The sequence below is a fragment of the Taudactylus pleione genome, unplaced genomic scaffold (assembly GCF_031769625.1).
Source record: "Taudactylus pleione unplaced genomic scaffold, aTauple2 ptg000084l, whole genome shotgun sequence".
Taxonomy (NCBI): Eukaryota; Metazoa; Chordata; class Amphibia; order Anura; family Myobatrachidae; genus Taudactylus; species Taudactylus pleione.
The window spans coordinates 213,452-235,179 of record NW_028284486.1 but is presented as its reverse complement, the minus strand read 5'-3'; the positions used below and the strand labels follow the sequence as shown (position 1 = coordinate 235,179).

The 21,728-nt window shown below is 53.7% G+C and overlaps 1 protein-coding gene across 2 annotated transcripts in view; it reads right to left on the bottom strand.

Annotated features, from left to right (window-relative positions):
- The window catches only part of ARHGAP35 (Rho GTPase activating protein 35), a 67,545-nt gene extending 66,959 nt beyond the window's left edge, over positions 1-586 (bottom strand). For both annotated transcript variants that reach the window (XM_088468274.1, XM_088468275.1), the window contains exon 1: positions 323-586. The gene's annotated coding sequence lies outside the window, so the exon portion shown is untranslated. The remainder of the gene's footprint in view (positions 1-322) is intronic.
- Between the last annotated feature and the right edge of the window lie 21,142 nt (positions 587-21,728).

Genomic DNA, 21,728 nt, shown 5'->3' with positions numbered 1-21,728 from the left:
ATAATGGGGGGGTGGTATATAATATATGTATATAATGGGGGGGTGGTATATAATATATGTATATAATGGGGGGGTGGTATATAATATATGTATATAATGGGGGGGTGGTATATAATATATGTATATAATGGGGGGGTGGTATATAATATATGTATATAATGGGGGGGTGGTATATAATATATGTATATAATGGGGGGGTGGTATATAATATATGTATATAATGGGGGGTGGTATATAACATGTATATAATGGGGGAGGGGGAGCACATGACACCCGGATCCCCGCTCACACACAGACAGGACATCTGTCACCGCTCTCTCACCCGGCTTTCTGTGCTCTCCTTCGGGACTCGGGTGTAGATGAGGCCCGGGCTGGGTTTCCGGGTGTACAGGGCCTAGCTGTGGGCTCCCGGGTGTTGCAGGGGGGCGGGCTGCAGACGTGACACCCGCCGCGAGCACATCCAATCTCCTGGTGAGTCGGGTGTCAGCGAGCCCCCGGCCGCGGTTTCCGGGTGTATCCGGGTGACTCGGGGCTCCTCCTGTAATGGCGGCTCCTTCCTTCCGGCGGGCGCGCGGGCGCGGGCACGAGCAGAGGAGAAAGGGCGCCGGGGACGCGCCGGGAGCGCCACCGGAAGTGTCCGCCATCTTCCTACACCCAGCGCCGCTCAGGGTGACAGGGATGACGCCGTCACAGCCACAGCCGCCGCCATATTGCTGCTCCCAGGCTTCTCCATCTCCTACCAACTTTATTTATAACGAATTTGCTCTGCTGGGAACAAGGGGTGAGGAGAGGAGACAGCAGCACAGGGGGGCTGTATTGTGCCCTAATATTCCCCCCCCCCCCAATATACTCCCCATCACACACAGAGTCACACCTCATACACTGACAGTACCCAGGTACAGAGGCGACAGCAGCACAGTGTCACACTGCAGGAGGGGGGCTGTAATGTGCCCTAATATACCCCTTCCCCAATATACCCCTTCCCTATACCCTACCCCCAGCCTGAGGTCACTTCAGTTTCGTTGGTGTCCGGTAGGAGCTGGACCACCATTATAATAGGGGGCTGCCTTATGCAGCCCAAGCTTTTATTTTTTGATTTAATTTATTTCTATTTCTTCTTCAGGGTCCATAGGGCTCCACAGGGAGACCTTGGGGTGTAGGTGGTGGTTGAGGACCAGGCACCACACAGTTAAAGCTTTCAGCTCCCAGGATGCACTGGTCCAACCCCCATACCCCACCCCCGAGCCAGAGGCACCTCAATTTCATCGGTGCCCGGCCAGAGTCGGGTCACCATTATGCAGTGCGCTGCTTTGGCAGCCCAAACAGCTTTCTTTTTATGATTTTAATTTATCTACTGAGCGAGCAGCAGCAGACTGTCCGCAGGACGTCTGCGCTGCCGCTCTGTCACCCCTCCGGGCGCCGCAACGCCAGCTTCGGCTGGGGGTTTCAGCGGGCATCCCGGGGGTTCTCACTAGCCAGCCCTGCGGACGGACCCAGACTGCAGCCCGGACACAAAGGACAGGTAAGGCGGGTCATCGCTTGTGGTGACCTGCGGATTGGCAGTCTAAACTCCGGTCTCAGGAGACAGACCGGAGGCGCTGAGAGTGAACACAGGCTTTGTCCAACGTGATCCACTAGACCACCAGGGTACAGATGGAACGGGAATCCAGCATCCCGGTGGTTGCATATCAGCATGGGGAGGTCAGCTTTCCCCATTAAAGTGTCCCATCCCCTCAGCTCAGGGCGCCATTCCTCTGAGGTATCGCGTCCCTGGGCTGCTCTCCTCCTCTGACCCCCCTCAGAGGTCTTCGGCGGCCATTTTCTCCAGGCTCAGCCACAGCTCTCTCAGGGATACGCAGGGTCCGGTCCCCCTATATACCTCTTCCTGGAGTCAGGTAATGTAGCGCTATAGCCTAGCAGATGTAGGGTCTCTGACCACAGAATCTGTGTAGATGATTGTAGCGCCATTCTGCATTATATTGTATTTCTGCATTGTATGTGACTTATGCTAGCGCTGCCTGTCTGTATATTTCTCTATACTATCAGTATATATCTGTCCCTTTTTTCTGGCATTGCCCTGACGTATTCAGGGTTTTTCCCACTACCTCACATCTCTACAATAAATGTACTGGTGAGGGTTGTCACATATATGTGGATATAAGGGGCGCTGATGAAGGCACTTCAGAGGTGAGTATAGATCTTAAAACACAATATGTAACAGCAGATTGCAATTGGTACATCTAAGCAGCCTCTAAAAGAAAACAAATAGTCTCTTGGTTGGTAACTACATGAATAAGAACAAACATAGTGGCGCTGTAAGTCTACACAATCCTGGTAAAACAAATGCAAACGTAAAGCAAAACTAAAGAACCAGAAAGAGCCGTGTAGGTGTTTATCATTAAACATAAGAGTTTCTTATTTATTGTTCACATATAATGTTAAAAACACATATATCATAAACCACAGTTTAAGAAAAAATACTTACAGTTGGAAATTACTTGTAGACATTTGTCAGTATTCTAAAACTTTATACGGCCCATACACGGTGCAATTTTTTGCATGATTGGGACGATTTCGATCTATCGTAACGATCAATTGTGCACATTGGATCTTATTCAGACCCGTTCGCAAGTGCTGAGCGCTCGCAAGCGGTCGATGTTCAGGCACTGCGTACACGCAGCGGCCGCACTGCACGTGCGCAAGCCCCTCACTACAAAAGCGGCGGCTGTCGATGTTGATCGACAGTTCGCCCCATTTACTAGGTGGGGAGGGGGGGTGGTTTCACAAACGGAGGTGTTCCTTAAGGAACGCTTGCCGTTTTGTGGGTGGCCGCACTGACATCAGCAGTGATGTCAGTGGGGAACTTCCTGGTCGATCAGAGCAGGAAGCTCCCTGGGGCTTGCAGTTGCCGAGACCCAATCTTAGGGTCTCGTCGTAAGCCCCGATCGTCACGACCATCGCAACCATCAACCTGGTCGGTCGCTAAAGCTGTGGGTGGTAATCCACAGCTTAGCTAGTGACCAGGAGGCCGCACTTCAAAACACAAGCGGCCGCCCTCATTCAGAACAACCGCTCGCATTTTGCGAGCGCCTCTGAATGAGGGCCATTGTATGTTTGTGTACATTTACGATGCCGATGTGCGTCCCCACTGTCGTATAGCTGGATCATAGATCTTACGGCACAGCCGTAAGATTGTGACCTATCGTGTAAGATGTGACACACACTATGCTGTTTTGCTGGTTCTACGATCCATTGTAAGAGGTATTGCAAAATCCCTCCCTCCATTTTGTGAGAAACAGCGTATCAGGGAAGAAGAAGCTGGCAGCATCGTCTGTGCGTTTCATCATGTGTGTGAGCAGAATCTGATAAATAGTATATACTGTACATAGCCATACAACATTGTACACTCTAGCAGCCCTGGGCACAGCAATGCTTATACCACTGTGCCACCAATGCGTATCACCCCTGGCCCTGCAATGTTTATACCACTGTGCCACCAATGCGTATCCCCACTGGGCACAGCAATGCTTATACCTCTGTGCCACCAATGCGTATCCCCACTGGCCCTGCAATGCTTATACCACTGTGCCACCAATGTGTATCCCCCCTGGCCCTGCATTGTTATACCACTGTGCCACCAATGCGTATCCCCCCTGGCCCTGCAATGTTATACCACTGTGCCACCAATGCGTATCCCCCCTGGCCCTGCAATGCTTATACCACTGTGCCACCAATGCGTATCCCCCCTGGCCCTGCAATGTTTATACCAGTGTGCCACCAATGTGTATCCCCCCTGGCCCTGCAATGTTTATACCACTGTGCCACCAATGTGTATCCCCCCTGGCCCTGCATTGTTATACCACTGTGCCACCAATACGTATCCCCCCTGGCCCTGCAATGTTTATACCACTGTGCCACCAATGCGTAACCCCCTGGCCCTGCAATGTTTATACCACTGTGCCACCAATGCGTATCCCCCCTGGCCCTGCAATGTTTATACCACTGTGCCACCAATGCGTATCCCCCCTGGCCCTGCAATGCTTATACCACTGTGCCACCAATGTGTATCCCCCCTGGCCCTGCAATGTTTATATCACTGTGCCACCAATGCGTATCCCCCCTGGCCCTGCATTGTTATACCACTGTGCCACCAATGTGTATCCCCCCTGGCCCTGCTTTGTTATACCACTGTGCCACCAATGCTTATACCACTGTGCCACCAATGCGTATCCCCCCTGGCTCTGCATTGTTTATACCACGGTGCCACCAATGCGTATCCCCCCTGGCCCTGCAATGTTTATATCACTGTGCCACCAATGCGTATTCCCCCTGGCCCTGCAATGTTTATATCACTGTGCCACCAATGCGTATCCCCCCTGGCCCTGCAATGCTTATACCACTGTGCCACCAATGCGTATCCCCCCTGGCCCTGCAATGTTTATACCACTGTGCCACCAATGCGTATCCCCCCTGGCCCTGCAATGTTTATATCACTGTGCCACCAATGCGTATCCCCCCTTGCCCTGCATTGTTATACCACTGTGCCACCAATGCGTATCCCCCCTGGCCCTGCATTGTTATACCACTGTGCCATCAATGCGTATCCCCCCTGGCCCTGCAATGCTTATACCACTGTGCCACCAATGCGTATCCCCCCTGGCTCTGCATTGTTTATACCACGGTGCCACCAATGCGTATCCCCCCTGGCCCTGCAATATTTATATCACTGTGCCACCAATGTGTATCCCCCCTGGCCCTGCAATGTTTATAGCACTGTGCCACCAATGCGTATACCCCCTGGCCCTGCAATGTTTATAGCACTGTGCCACCAATGCGTATACCCCCTGGCCCTGCATTGTTTATATCACTGTGCCACCAATGCGTATCCCCCCTGGCCCTGCATTGTTTATACCACTGTGCCACCAATGCGTATCCCCCTTGGCCCTGCAATGTTTATATCACTGTGCCACCAATGTGTATCCCCCCTGGCCCTGCAATGCTTATACCACTGTGCCACCAATGCGTATCCCCCCTGGCCCTGCATTGTTATACCACTGTGCCACCAATGTGTACCCCCCTGGCCCTGCTATGTTTATACCACTGTGCCAGCAATGCGTATCCCCCCGGCCCTGCATTGTTTATACCACTGTCCAACCAATGCGTATCCCTCCTGGCCCTGCATTGTTTATTCCACTGTGCCACCAATGCGTATCCACCTGGCCCTGCAATATTTATACCACTGTGCCACCAATGTGTATCCCCCCTGGTCCTGCAATGTTTATACCACTGTGACACCAATGCGTATCCCCCCGGCCCTGCATTGTTTATACCACTGTGCCACCAATGCGTTTCCCCCCTGGCCCTGCTATGCTTATACCACTGTGCCATCAATGCGTATCCCCCCTGACCCTGCAATGCTTATACCACTGTGCCACCAATGCGTATCCCCCCTGGCCCTGCAATGCTTATACCACTGTGCCACCAATGCGTATCCCCCCTGGCCCTGCATTGTTATACCACTGTGCCACCAATGCGTATCCCCCCTGGCTGTGTATTGTTTATACCACTGTGCCACCAATGTGTATCCCCCCTGGCCGTGCATTGTTTATATCACTGTGCCACCAATGCGTTTCCACACTGGCCCTGCTATGTTTATACCACTGTACCACCAATGCGTATCCCCCCTGGCCCTGCAATGTTTATACCACTGTGCCACCAATGCGTATCCCCCCTGGCCCTGCAATGCTTATACCACTGTGCCACCAATGCGTATCCCCCCTGGCTCTGCATTGTTTATACCACGGTGCCACCAATGCGTATCCCCCCTGGCCCTGCAATATTTATATCACTGTGCCACCAATGTGTATCCCCCCTGGCCCTGCAATGTTTATAGCACTGTGCCACCAATGCGTATACCCCCTGGCCCTGCAATGTTTATAGCACTGTGCCACCAATGCGTATACCCCCTGGCCCTGCATTGTTTATATCACTGTGCCACCAATGCGTATCCCCCCTGGCCCTGCATTGTTTATACCACTGTGCCACCAATGCGTATCCCCCTTGGCCCTGCAATGTTTATAGCACTGTGCCACCAATGCGTATACCCCCTGGCCCTGCAATGTTTATAGCACTGTGCCACCAATGCGTATACCCCCTGGCCCTGCATTGTTTATATCACTGTGCCACCAATGCGTATCCCCCCTGGCCCTGCATTGTTTATACCACTGTGCCACCAATGCGTATCCCCCTTGGCCCTGCAATGTTTATATCACTGTGCCACCAATGTGTATCCCCCCTGGCCCTGCAATGCTTATACCACTGTGCCACCAATGCGTATCCCCCCTGGCCCTGCATTGTTATACCACTGTGCCACCAATGTGTACCCCCCTGGCCCTGCTATGTTTATACCACTGTGCCAGCAATGCGTATCCCCCCGGCCCTGCATTGTTTATACCACTGTCCAACCAATGCGTATCCCTCCTGGCCCTGCATTGTTTATTCCACTGTGCCACCAATGCGTATCCACCTGGCCCTGCAATATTTATACCACTGTGCCACCAATGTGTATCCCCCCTGGTCCTGCAATGTTTATACCACTGTGACACCAATGCGTATCCCCCCGGCCCTGCATTGTTTATACCACTGTGCCACCAATGCGTTTCCCCCCTGGCCCTGCTATGCTTATACCACTGTGCCATCAATGCGTATCCCCCCTGACCCTGCAATGCTTATACCACTGTGCCACCAATGCGTATCCCCCCTGGCCCTGCAATGCTTATACCACTGTGCCACCAATGCGTATCCCCCCTGGCCCTGCATTGTTATACCACTGTGCCACCAATGCGTATCCCCCCTGGCTGTGTATTGTTTATACCACTGTGCCACCAATGTGTATCCCCCCTGGCCGTGCATTGTTTATATCACTGTGCCACCAATGCGTTTCCACACTGGCCCTGCTATGTTTATACCACTGTACCACCAATGCGTATCCCCCCTGGCCCTGCAATGTTTATACCACTGTGCCACCAATGCGTATCCCCCCTGGCCCTGCAATGCTTATACCACTGTGCCACCAATGCGTATCCCCCCTGGCTCTGCATTGTTTATACCACGGTGCCACCAATGCGTATCCCCCCTGGCCCTGCAATATTTATATCACTGTGCCACCAATGTGTATCCCCCCTGGCCCTGCAATGTTTATAGCACTGTGCCACCAATGCGTATACCCCCTGGCCCTGCAATGTTTATAGCACTGTGCCACCAATGCGTATACCCCCTGGCCCTGCATTGTTTATATCACTGTGCCACCAATGCGTATCCCCCCTGGCCCTGCATTGTTTATACCACTGTGCCACCAATGCGTATCCCCCTTGGCCCTGCAATGTTTATATCACTGTGCCACCAATGTGTATCCCCCCTGGCCCTGCAATGCTTATACCACTGTGCCACCAATGCGTATCCCCCCTGGCCCTGCATTGTTATACCACTGTGCCACCAATGTGTACCCCCCTGGCCCTGCTATGTTTATACCACTGTGCCAGCAATGCGTATCCCCCCGGCCCTGCATTGTTTATACCACTGTCCAACCAATGCGTATCCCTCCTGGCCCTGCATTGTTTATTCCACTGTGCCACCAATGCGTATCCACCTGGCCCTGCAATATTTATACCACTGTGCCACCAATGTGTATCCCCCCTGGTCCTGCAATGTTTATACCACTGTGACACCAATGCGTATCCCCCCGGCCCTGCATTGTTTATACCACTGTGCCACCAATGCGTTTCCCCCCTGGCCCTGCTATGCTTATACCACTGTGCCATCAATGCGTATCCCCCCTGACCCTGCAATGCTTATACCACTGTGCCACCAATGCGTATCCCCCCTGGCCCTGCAATGCTTATACCACTGTGCCACCAATGCGTATCCCCCCTGGCCCTGCATTGTTATACCACTGTGCCACCAATGCGTATCCCCCCTGGCTGTGTATTGTTTATACCACTGTGCCACCAATGTGTATCCCCCCTGGCCGTGCATTGTTTATATCACTGTGCCACCAATGCGTTTCCACACTGGCCCTGCTATGTTTATACCACTGTACCACCAATGCGTATCCCCCCTGGCCCTGCAATGTTTATACCACTGTGCCACCAATGCGTATCCCCCCTGGCCCTGCAATGTTTATACCACTGTGACACCAATGCGTATCCCCCCGGCCCTGCATTGTTTATACCACTGTGCCACCAATGCGTTTCCCCCCTGGCCCTGCTATGCTTATACCACTGTGCCACCAATGCGTATCCCCCCTGGCCCTGCATTGTTATACCACTGTGCCACCAATGCGTATCCCCCCTGGCCGTGTATTGTTTATACCACTGTGCCACCAATGTGTATCCCCCCTGGCCCTGCATTGTTTATACCACTGTACCACCAATGCGTATCCCCCCTGGCCGTGTATTGTTTATACCACTGTGCCATCAATGTGTATCCCCCCTGGCCGTGCATTGTTTATACCACTGTGCCACCAATGCGTATCCCCCCTGGCCCTGCATTGTTTATACCACTGTGCCACCAATGCGTATCCCCCCTGGCCCTGCATTGTTTATACCACTGTGCCACCAATGCGTATCCCCCCTGGCCGTGTATTGTTTATACCACTGTGCCATCAATGCGTATCCCCCCTGGCCCTGCAATGTTTATACCACTGTGCCACCAATGCGTATCCCCCCTGGCCCTGCATTGTTATACCACTGTGCCACCAATGTGTATCCCCCCTGGCCGTGCATTGTTTATATCACTGTGCCACCAATGCGTTTCCACACTGGCCCTGCTATGTTTATACCACTGTGCCACCAATGTGTATCCCCCCTGGCCCTGCAATGTTTATACCACTGTGCCATCAATGTGTATCCCCCCTGGCCCTGCATTGTTTATACCACTGTGCCATCAATGTGTATCCCCCCTGGCCCTGCATTGTTTATACCACTGTGCCACCAATGCGTATCCCCCCTGGCCCTGTAATGTTTATACCACTGTGCCACCAATGCGTATCCCCCCTGGCCCTGCAATGCTTATACCACTGTGCCACCAATGCGTATCCCCCCTGGCCCTGCATTGTTTATACCACTGTGCCACCAATGTGTATCCCCCCTGGCCCTGCATTGTTTATACCACTGTGCCACCAATGTGTATCCCCCCTGGCCGTGCATTGTTTATATCACTGTGCCACCAATGCGTTTCCACACTGGCCCTGCTATGTTTATACCACTGTGCCACCAATGTGTATCCCCCCTGGCCCTGCAATGTTTATACCACTGTGCCATCAATGTGTATCCCCCCTGGCCCTGCATTGTTTATACCACTGTGCCACCAATGCGTATCCCCCCTGGCCCTGTAATGTTTATACCACTGTGCCACCAATGCGTATCCCCCCTGGCCCTGCAATGCTTATACCACTGTGCCACCAATGCGTATCCCCCCTGGCCCTGCATTGTTTATACCACTGTGCCACCAATGTGTATCCCCCCTGGCCCTGCATTGTTTATACCACTGTGCCACCAATGCGTATCCCCCCTGGCCCTGCAATGCTTATACCACTGTGCCACCAATGCGTATCCCCCCTGGCCCTGCATTGTTATACCACTGTGCCACCAATGTGTATCCCCCCTGGCCCTGCATTGTTTATACCACTGTGCCACCAATGCGTATCCCCCCTGGCCCTGCAATGCTTATACCACTGTGCCATCAATGTGTATCCCCCCTGGCCCTGCATTGTTATACCACTGTGCCACCAATGTGTATCCCCCCTGGCCGTGCATTGTTTATATCACTGTGCCACCAATGCGTTTCCACACTGGCCCTGCTATGTTTATACCACTGTGCCACCAATGTGTATCCCCCCTGGCCCTGCAATGTTTATACCACTGTGCCATCAATGTGTATCCCCCCTGGCCCTGCATTGTTTATACCACTGTGCCACCAATGCGTATCCCCCCTGGCCCTGTAATGTTTATACCACTGTGCCACCAATGCGTATCCCCCCTGGCCCTGCAATGCTTATACCACTGTGCCACCAATGCGTATCCCCCCTGGCCCTGCATTGTTTATACCACTGTGCCACCAATGTGTATCCCCCCTGGCCCTGCATTGTTTATACCACTGTGCCACCAATGCGTATCCCCCCTGGCCCTGCAATGCTTATACCACTGTGCCATCAATGTGTATCCCCCCTGGCCCTGCATTGTTATACCACTGTGCCACCAATGTGTATCCCCCCTGACCCTGCATTGTTTATACCACTGTGCCACCAATGCGTATCCCCCCTGGCCCTGCAATGCTTATACCACTGTGCCATCAATGTGTATCCCCCCTGGCCCTGCATTGTTATACCACTGTGCCACCAATGTGTATCCCCCCTGGCCGTGCATTGTTTATATCACTGTGCCACCAATGCGTATCCCCCCTGGCCCTGCAATGCTTATACCACTGTGCCACCAATGCGTATCCCCCCTGGCCCTGCATTGTTTATACCACTGTGCCACCAATGTGTATCCCCCCTGGCCCTGCATTGTTTATACCACTGTGCCACCAATGCGTATCCCCCCTGGCCCTGCAATGCTTATACCACTGTGCCATCAATGTGTATCCCCCCTGGCCCTGCATTGTTATACCACTGTGCCACCAATGTGTATCCCCCCTGGCCCTGCATTGTTTATACCACTGTGCCACCAATGCGTATCCCCCCTGGCCCTGCAATGCTTATACCACTGTGCCATCAATGTGTATCCCCCCTGGCCCTGCATTGTTATACCACTTTGCCACCAATGTGTATCCCCCCTGGCCGTGCATTGTTTATATCACTGTGCCACCAATGCGTTTCCACACTGGCCCTGCTATGTTTATACCACTGTGCCACCAATGCGTATCCCCCCGGCCCTGCATTGTTTATACCACTGTGCCACCAATGCGTTTCCCCCCTGGCCCTGCTATGCTTATACCACTGTGCCACCAATGCGTATCCCCCCTGGCCCTGCATTGTTATACCACTGTGCCACCAATGCGTATCCCCCCTGGCCGTGTATTGTTTATACCACTGTGCCACCAATGTGTATCCCCCCTGGCCCTGCATTGTTTATACCACTGTACCACCAATGCGTATCCCCCCTGGCCGTGTATTGTTTATACCACTGTGCCATCAATGTGTATCCCCCCTGGCCGTGCATTGTTTATACCACTGTGCCACCAATGCGTATCCCCCCTGGCCCTGCATTGTTTATACCACTGTGCCACCAATGCGTATCCCCCCTGGCCGTGTATTGTTTATACCACTGTGCCATCAATGCGTATCCCCCCTGGCCCTGCAATGTTTATACCACTGTGCCACCAATGCGTATCCCCCCTGGCCCTGCATTGTTATACCACTGTGCCACCAATGTGTATCCCCCCTGGCCGTGCATTGTTGATATCACTGTGCCACCAATGCGTTTCCACACTGGCCCTGCTATGTTTATACCACTGTGCCACCAATGTGTATCCCCCCTGGCCCTGCAATGTTTATACCACTGTGCCATCAATGTGTATCCCCCCTGGCCCTGCATTGTTTATACCACTGTGCCACCAATGCGTATCCCCCCTGGCCCTGCAATGCTTATACCACTGTGCCATCAATGTGTATCCCCCCTGGCCCTGCATTGTTATACCACTGTGCCACCAATGTGTATCCCCCCTGGCCGTGCATTGTTTATATCACTGTGCCACCAATGCGTATCCCCCCTGGCCCTGCAATGCTTATACCACTGTGCCACCAATGCGTATCCCCCCTGGCCCTGCATTGTTTATACCACTGTGCCACCAATGTGTATCCCCCCTGGCCCTGCATTGTTTATACCACTGTGCCACCAATGCGTATCCCCCCTGGCCCTGCAATGCTTATACCACTGTGCCATCAATGTGTATCCCCCCTGGCCCTGCATTGTTATACCACTGTGCCACCAATGTGTATCCCCCCTGGCCCTGCATTGTTTATACCACTGTGCCACCAATGCGTATCCCCCCTGGCCCTGCAATGCTTATACCACTGTGCCATCAATGTGTATCCCCCCTGGCCCTGCATTGTTATACCACTGTGCCACCAATGTGTATCCCCCCTGGCCGTGCATTGTTTATATCACTGTGCCACCAATGCGTTTCCACACTGGCCCTGCTATGTTTATACCACTGTGCCACCAATGTGTATCCCCCCTGGCCCTGCAATGTTTATACCACTGTGCCATCAATGTGTATCCCCCCTGGCCCTGCATTGTTTATACCACTGTGCCACCAATGCGTATCCCCCCTGGCCCTGTAATGTTTATACCACTGTGCCACCAATGCGTATCCCCCCTGGCCCTGCAATGCTTATACCACTGTGCCACCAATGCGTATCCCCCCTGGCCCTGCATTGTTTATACCACTGTGCCACCAATGTGTATCCCCCCTGGCCCTGCATTGTTTATACCACTGTGCCACCAATGCGTATCCCCCCTGGCCCTGCAATGCTTATACCACTGTGCCATCAATGTGTATCCCCCCTGGCCCTGCATTGTTATACCACTGTGCCACCAATGTGTATCCCCCCTGGCCCTGCATTGTTTATACCACTGTGCCACCAATGCGTATCCCCCCTGGCCCTGCAATGCTTATACCACTGTGCCATCAATGTGTATCCCCCCTGGCCCTGCATTGTTATACCACTGTGCCACCAATGTGTATCCCCCCTGGCCGTGCATTGTTTATATCACTGTGCCACCAATGCGTTTCCACACTGGCCCTGCTATGTTTATACCACTGTGCCACCAATGTGTATCCCCCCTGGCCCTGCAATGTTTATATCACTGTGCCACCAATGCGTATCCCCCCTGGCCCTGCAATGCTTATACCACTGTGCCACCAATGCGTATCCCCCCTGGCCCTGCATTGTTTATACCACTGTGCCACCAATGTGTATCCCCCCTGGCCCTGCATTGTTTATACCACTGTGCCACCAATGCGTATCCCCCCTGGCCCTGCAATGCTTATACCACTGTGCCATCAATGTGTATCCCCCCTGGCCCTGCATTGTTATACCACTGTGCCACCAATGTGTATCCCCCCTGGCCCTGCATTGTTTATACCACTGTGCCACCAATGCGTATCCCCCCTGGCCCTGCAATGCTTATACCACTGTGCCATCAATGTGTATCCCCCCTGGCCCTGCATTGTTATACCACTGTGCCACCAATGTGTATCCCCCCTGGCCGTGCATTGTTTATATCACTGTGCCACCAATGCGTTTCCACACTGGCCCTGCTATGTTTATACCACTGTGCCACCAATGTGTATCCCCCCTGGCCCTGCAATGTTTATATCACTGTGCCACCAATGCGTATCCCCCCTGGCCCTGCAATGCTTATACCACTGTGCCACCAATGCGTATCCCCCCTGGCCCTGCATTGTTTATACCACTGTGCCACCAATGTGTATCCCCCCTGGCCCTGCATTGTTTATACCACTGTGCCACCAATGCGTATCCCCCCTGGCCCTGCAATGCTTATACCACTGTGCCATCAATGTGTATCCCCCCTGGCCCTGCATTGTTATACCACTGTGCCACCAATGTGTATCCCCCCTGGCCCTGCATTGTTTATACCACTGTGCCACCAATGCGTATCCCCCCTGGCCCTGCAATGCTTATACCACTGTGCCATCAATGTGTATCCCCCCTGGCCCTGCATTGTTATACCACTGTGCCACCAATGTGTATCCCCCCTGGCCGTGCATTGTTTATATCACTGTGCCACCAATGCGTTTCCACACTGGCCCTGCTATGTTTATACCACTGTGCCACCAATGTGTATCCCCCCTGGCCCTGCAATGTTTATACCACTGTGCCATCAATGTGTATCCCCCCTGGCCCTGCAATTTTTATACCACTGTGCCATCAATGTGTATCCCCCCTGGCCCTGCATTGTTTATACCACTGTGCCACCAATGTGTATCCCCCCTGGCCCTGCATTGTTTATACCACTGTGCCACCAATGCGTATCCCCCCTGGCCGTGTATTGTTTATACCACTGTGCCACCAATGTGTATCCCCCCTGACCCTGCAATGCTTATACCACTGTGCCACCAATGCGTATCCCCCCTGACCCTGCATTGTTTATACCACTGTGCCACCAATGCGTATCCCCCCTGGCCCTGCAATGCTTATACCACTGTGCCATCAATGTGTATCCCCCCTGGCCCTGCATTGTTATACCACTGTGCCACCAATGTGTATCCCCCCTGGCCGTGCATTGTTTATATCACTGTGCCACCAATGCGTTTCCACACTGGCCCTGCTATGTTTATACCACTGTGCCACCAATGTGTATCCCCCCTGGCCCTGCAATGTTTATACCACTGTGCCATCAATGTGTATCCCCCCTGGCCCTGCAATGTTTATACCACTGTGCCATCAATGTGTATCCCCCCTGGCCCTGCATTGTTTTTACCACTGTGCCACCAATGTGTATCCCCCCTGGCCCTGCATTGTTTATACCACTGTGCCACCAATGCGTATCCCCCCTGGCCGTGTATTGTTTATACCACTGTGCCACCAATGTGTATCCCCCCTGACCCTGCAATGCTTATACCACTGTGCCACCAATGCGTATCCCCCCTGCGTATCCCCCCTGACCCTGCAATGCTTATACCACTGTGCCACCAATGTGTATCCCCCCTGACCCTGCAATGGTTATACCACTGTGCCACCAATGCGTATCCCCCCTGACCCTGCAATGCTTATACCACTGTGCCACCAATGCGTATCCCCCCTGGCCCTGCAATGCTTATACCACTGTGCCACCAATGCGTATCCCCCCTGGCCGTGCATTGTTTATACCACTGTGCCACCAATGCGTATCCCCCCTGGCCCTGCAATGTTTATACCACTGTGCCACCAATGCGTATCCCCCCTGACCCTGCAATGCTTATACCACTGTGCCACCAATGCGTATCCCCCCTGGCCCTGCAATGCTTATACCACTGTGCCACCAATGCGTATCCCCCCTGACCCTGCATTGTTTATACCACTGTGCCACCAATGCGTATCCCCCCTGGCCCTGCAATGCTTATACCACAGTGCCATCAATGTGTATCCCCCCTGGCCCTGCATTGTTATACCACTGTGCCACCAATGTGTATCCCCCCTGGCCGTGCATTGTTTATATCACTGTGCCACCAATGCGTTTCCACACTGGCCCTGCTATGTTTATACCACTGTGCCACCAATGTGTATCCCCCCTGGCCCTGCAATGTTTATACCACTGTGCCATCAATGTGTATCCCCCCTGGCCCTGCAATGTTTATACCACTGTGCCATCAATGTGTATCCCCCCTGGCCCTGCATTGTTTATACCACTGTGCCACCAATGTGTATCCCCCCTGGCCCTGCATTGTTTATACCACTGTGCCACCAATGCGTATCCCCCCTGGCCGTGTATTGTTTATACCACTGTGCCACCAATGTGTATCCCCCCTGACCCTGCAATGCTTATACCACTGTGCCACCAATGCGTATCCCCCCTGACCCTGCAATGCTTATACCACTGTGCCACCAATGCGTATCCCCCCTGACCCTGCAATGCTTATACCACTGTGCCACCAATGTGTATCCCCCCTGACCCTGCAATGCTTATACCACTGTGCCACCAATGCGTATCCCCCCTGACCCTGCAATGCTTATACCACTGTGCCACCAATGCGTATCCCCCCTGACCCTGCAATGCTTATACCACTGTGCCACCAATGTGTATCCCCCCTGACCCTGCAATGGTTATACCACTGTGCCACCAATGCGTATCCCCCCTGACCCTGCAATGCTTATACCACTGTGCCACCAATGCGTATCCCCCCTGGCCCTGCAATGCTTATACCACTGTGCCACCAATGTGTATCCCCCCTGGCCCTGCAATGTTTATACCACTGTGCCACCAATGCGTATCCCCCCTGGCCGTGTATTGTTTATACCACTGTGCCACCAATGCGTATCCCCCCTGGCCCTGCAATGTTTATACCACTGTGCCACCAATGCGTATCCCCCCTGGCCGTGCATTGTTTATACCACTGTGCCACCAATGTGTATCCCCCCTGGCCCTGCATTGTTTATACCACTGTGCCACCAATGCGTATCCCCCCTGGCCGTGTATTGTTTATACCACTGTGCCACCAATGCGTATCTCCCCTGGCCCTGCAATGTTTATACCACTGTGCCACCAATGCGTATCCCCCCTGGCCGTGCATTGTTTATACCACTGTGCCACCAATGTGTATCCCCCCTGGCCCTGCATTGTTATACCACTGTGCCACCAATGCGTATCCCCCCTGGCCCTGCAATGTTTATACCACTGTGCCATCAATGTGTATCCCCCCTGGCCCTGCAATGCTTATACCACTGTGCCACCAATGCGTATCCCCCCTGGCCCTGCAATGTTTATACCACTGTGCCACCAATGTGTATCCCCCCTGGCCCTGCAATGCTTATATCACTGTGCCACCAATGCGTATCCCCCCTGGCCCTGCAATGTTTATACCACTGTGCCACCAATGCGTATCCCCCCTGGCCCTGCATTGTTTATACCACTGTGCCACCAATGCGTATCCCCCCGGCCCTGCATTGTTTATACCACTGTGCCACCAATGCGTATCCCCCCTGGCCCTGCATTGTTATACCACTGTGCCATCAATGCGTATCCCCCCTGGCCCTGCATTGTTTATACCACTGTGCCACCAATGTGTATCCCCCCTGGCCGTGTATTGTTTATACCACTGTGCCACCAATGTGTATCCCCCCTGACCCTGCAATGGTTATACCACTGTGCCACCAATGCGTATCCCCCCTGACCCTGCAATGCTTATACCACTGTGCCACCAATGCGTATCCCCCCTGGCCCTGCAATGCTTATACCACTGTGCCACCAATGTGTATCCCCCCTGGCCCTGCAATGTTTATACCACTGTGCCACCAATGCGTATCCCCCCTGGCCGTGTATTGTTTATACCACTGTGCCACCAATGCGTATCCCCCCTGGCCCTGCAATGTTTATACCACTGTGCCACCAATGCGTATCCCCCCTGGCCGTGCATTGTTTATACCACTGTGCCACCAATGCGTATCCCCCCTGGCCCTGCAATGTTTATACCACTGTGCCACCAATGCGTATCCCCCCTGGCCGTGCATTGTTTATACCACTGTGCCACCAATGTCTATCCCCCCTGGCCCTGCATTGTTATACCACTGTGCCACCAATGCGTATCCCCCCTGGCCCTGCAATGTTTATACCACTGTGCCATCAATGTGTATCCCCCCTGGCCCTGCAATGCTTATACCACTGTGCCACCAATGCGTATCCCCCCTGGCCCTGCAATGTTTATACCACTGTGCCACCAATGTGTATCCCCCCTGGCCCTGCAATGCTTATATCACTGTGCCACCAATGCGTATCCCCCCTGGCCCTGCAATGTTTATACCACTGTGCCACCAATGCGTATCCCCCCTGGCCCTGCATTGTTTATACCACTGTGCCACCAATGCGTATCCCCCCGGCCCTGCATTGTTTATACCACTGTGCCACCAATGCGTATCCCCCCTGGCCCTGCATTGTTATACCACTGTGCCATCAATGCGTATCCCCCCTGGCCCTGCATTGTTTATACCACTGTGCCATCAATGTGTATCCCCCCTGGCCCTGCATTGTTATACCACTGTGCCACCAATGCGTATCCCCCCTGGCCCTGCAATGTTTATACCACTGTGCCATCAATGTGTATCCCCCCTGGCCCTGCAATGCTTATACCACTGTGCCACCAATGCGTATCCCCCCTGGCCCTGCAATGTTTATACCACTGTGCCACCAATGTGTATCCCCCCTGGCCCTGCAATGCTTATATCACTGTGCCACCAATGCGTATCCCCCCTGGCCCTGCAATGCTTATATCACTGTGCCACCAATGCGTATCCCCCCTGGCCCTGCAATGCTTATATCACTGTGCCACCAATGTGTATCCCCCCTGACCCTGCAATGCTTATACCACTGTGCCACCAATGCGTATCCCCCCTGGCCCTGCAATGCTTATATCACTGTGCCACCAATGTGTATCCCCCCTGACCCTGCAATGCTTATACCACTGTGCCACCAATGCGTATCCCCCCTGGCCGTGTATTGTTTATACCACTGTGCCACCAATGCGTATCCCCCCGGCCCTGCATTGTTTATACCACTGTGCCACCAATGCGTATCCCCCCTGGCCCTGCATTGTTATACCACTGTGCCATCAATGCGTATCCCCCCTGGCCCTGCATTGTTTATACCACTGTGCCATCAATGTGTATCCCCCCTGGCCCTGCATTGTTTATACCACTGTGCCACCAATGCGTATCCCCCCTGGCCGTGTATTGTTTATACCACTGTGCCATCAATGTGTATCCCCCCTGACCCTGCAATGCTTATACCACTGTGCCACCAATGCGTATCCCCCCTGGCCGTGTATTGTTTATACCACTGTGCCATCAATGTGTATCCCCCCTGGCCCTGCATTGTTTATACCACTGTGCCACCAATGCGTATCCCCCCTGGCCGTGTATTGTTTATACCACTGTGCCACCAATGCGTATCCCCCCTGGCCCTGCAATGCTTATATCACTGTGCCACCAATGCGTATCCCCCCTGGCCCTGCAATGCTTATATCACTGTGCCACCAATGTGTATCCCCCCTGGCCCTGCAATGCTTATACCACTGTGCCACCAATGCGTATCCCCCCTGGCCCTGCAATGCTTATATCACTGTGCCACCAATGCGTATCCCCCCTGGCCCTGCAATGCTTATATCACTGTGCCACCAATGTGTATCCCCCCTGGCCCTGCAATGCTTATACCACTGTGCCACCAATGTGTATCCCCCCTGACCCTGCAATGGTTATACCACTGTGCCACCAATGCGTATCCCCCCTGACCCTGCAATGCTTATACCACTGTGCCACCAATGCGTATCCCCCCTGGCCCTGCAATGCTTATACCACTGTGCCACCAATGTGTATCCCCCCTGGCCCTGCAATGTTTATACCACTGTGCCACCAATGCGTATCCCCCCTGGCCGTGTATTGTTTATACCACTGTGCCACCAATGCGTATCCCCCCTGGCCCTGCAATGTTTATACCACTGTGCCACCAATGCGTATCCCCCCTGGCCCTGCATTGTTATACCACTGTGCCACCAATGTGTATCCCCCCTGGCCGTGTATTGTTTATACCACTGTGCCATCAATGTGTATCCCCCCTGGCCCTGCATTGTTTATACCACTGTGCCACCAATGCGTATCCCCCCTGGCCGTGTATTGTTTATACCACTGTGCCACCAATGCGTATCCCCCCTGGCCCTGCAATGCTTATATCACTGTGCCACCAATGCGTATCCCCCCTGGCCCTGCAATGCTTATACCACTGTGCCACCAATGCGTATCCCCCCTGGCCCTGCAATGCTTATACCACTGTGCCACCAATGCGTATCCCCCCTGACCCTGCATTGTTTATACCACTGTGCCACCAATGCGTATCCCCCCTGGCCGTGTATTGTTTATACCACTGTGCCACCAATGCGTATCCCCCCTGGCCCTGCATTGTTTATACCACTGTGCCACCAATGCGTATCCCCCCTGGCCGTGTATTGTTTATACCACTGTGCCACCAATGCGTATCCCCCCTGGCCCTGCAATGTTTATACCACTGTGCCACCAATGCGTATCCCCCCTGGCCCTGCATTGTTATACCACTGTGCCACCAATGTGTATCCCCCCTGGCCGTGTATTGTTTATACCACTGTGCCATCAATGTGTATCCCCCCTGGCCCTGCATTGTTTATACCACTGTGCCACCAATGCGTATCCCCCCTGGCCGTGTATTGTTTATACCACTGTGCTACCAATGCGTATCCCCCCTGGCCCTGCAATGCTTATATCACTGTGCCACCAATGCGTATCCCCCCTGGCCCTGCAATGCTTATACCACTGTGCCACCAATGCGTATCCCCCCTGGCCCTGCAATGCTTATACCACTGTGCCACCAATGCGTATCCCCCCTGACCCTGCATTGTTTATACCACTGTGCCACCAATGCGTATCCCCCCTGGCCCTGCAATGCTTATACCACTGTGCCACCAATGCGTATCCCCCCTGGCCCTGCAATGCTTATACCACTGTGCCATCAATGTGTATCCCCCCTGGCCCTGCAATGCTTATACCACTGTGCCATCAATGCGTATCCCCCCTGGCCCTGCAATGCTTATATCACTGTGCCACCAATGCGTATCCCCCCTGGCCCTGCAATGCTTATACCACTGTGCCACCAATGCGTATCCCCCCTGGCCCTGCAATGCTTATACCACTGTGCCACCAATGCGTATCCCCCCTGACCCTGCATTGTTTATACCACTGTGCCACCAATGCGTATCCCCCCTGGCCCTGCAATGCTTATACCACTGTGCCACCAATGCGTATCCCCCCTGGCCCTGCAATGCTTATACCACTGTGCCACCAATGCGTATCCCCCCTGGCCCTGCAATGCTTATACCACTGTGCCACCAATGCGTATCCCCCCTGACCCTGCATTGTTTATACCACTGTGCCACCAATGCGTATCCCCCCTGGCCCTGCAATGCTTATACCACTGTGCCACCAATGCGTATCCCCCCTGGCCCTGCAATGCTTATACCACTGTGCCATCAATGCGTATCCCCCCTGGCCCTGCAATGCTTATACCACTGTGCCATCAATGTGTATCCCCCCTGGCCCTGCAATGCTTATATCACTGTGCCACCAATGCGTATCCCCCCTGGCCCTGCAATGCTTATACCACTGTGCCACCAATGCGTATCCCCCCTGGCCCTGCAATGCTTATACCACTGTGCCACCAATGCGTATCCCCCCTGACCCTGCATTGTTTATACCACTGTGCCACCAATGCGTATCCCCCCTGGCCCTGCAATGCTTATACCACTGTGCCACCAATGCGTATCCCCCCTGGCCCTGCAATGCTTATACCACTGTGCCACCAATGCGTATCCCCCCTGGCCCTGCAATGCTTATACCACTGTGCCACCAATGCGTATCCCCCCTGACCCTGCATTGTTTATACCACTGTGCCACCAATGCGTATCCCCCCTGGCCCTGCAATGCTTATACCACTGTGCCACCAATGCGTATCCCCCCTGGCCCTGCAATGCTTATACCACTGTGCCATCAATGCGTATCCCCCCTGGCCCTGCAATGCTTATACCACTGTGCCATCAATGTGTATCCCCCCTGGCCCTGCAATGCTTATATCACTGTGCCACCAATGCGTATCCCCCCTGGCCCTGCAATGCTTATACCACTGTGCCACCAATGCGTATCCCCCCTGGCCCTGCAATGCTTATACCACTGTGCCACCAATGCGTATCCCCCCTGACCCTGCATTGTTTATACCACTGTGCCACCAATGCGTATCCCCCCTGGCCCTGCAATGCTTATACCTCTGTGCCACCAATGCGTATCCCCCCTGGCCCTGCAATGCTTATACCACTGTGCCACCAATGCGTATCCCCCCTGGCCCTGCAATGCTTATACCACTGTGCCACCAATGCGTATCCCCCCTGGCCCTGCAATGCTTATACCACTGTGCCACCAATGTGTATCCCCCCTG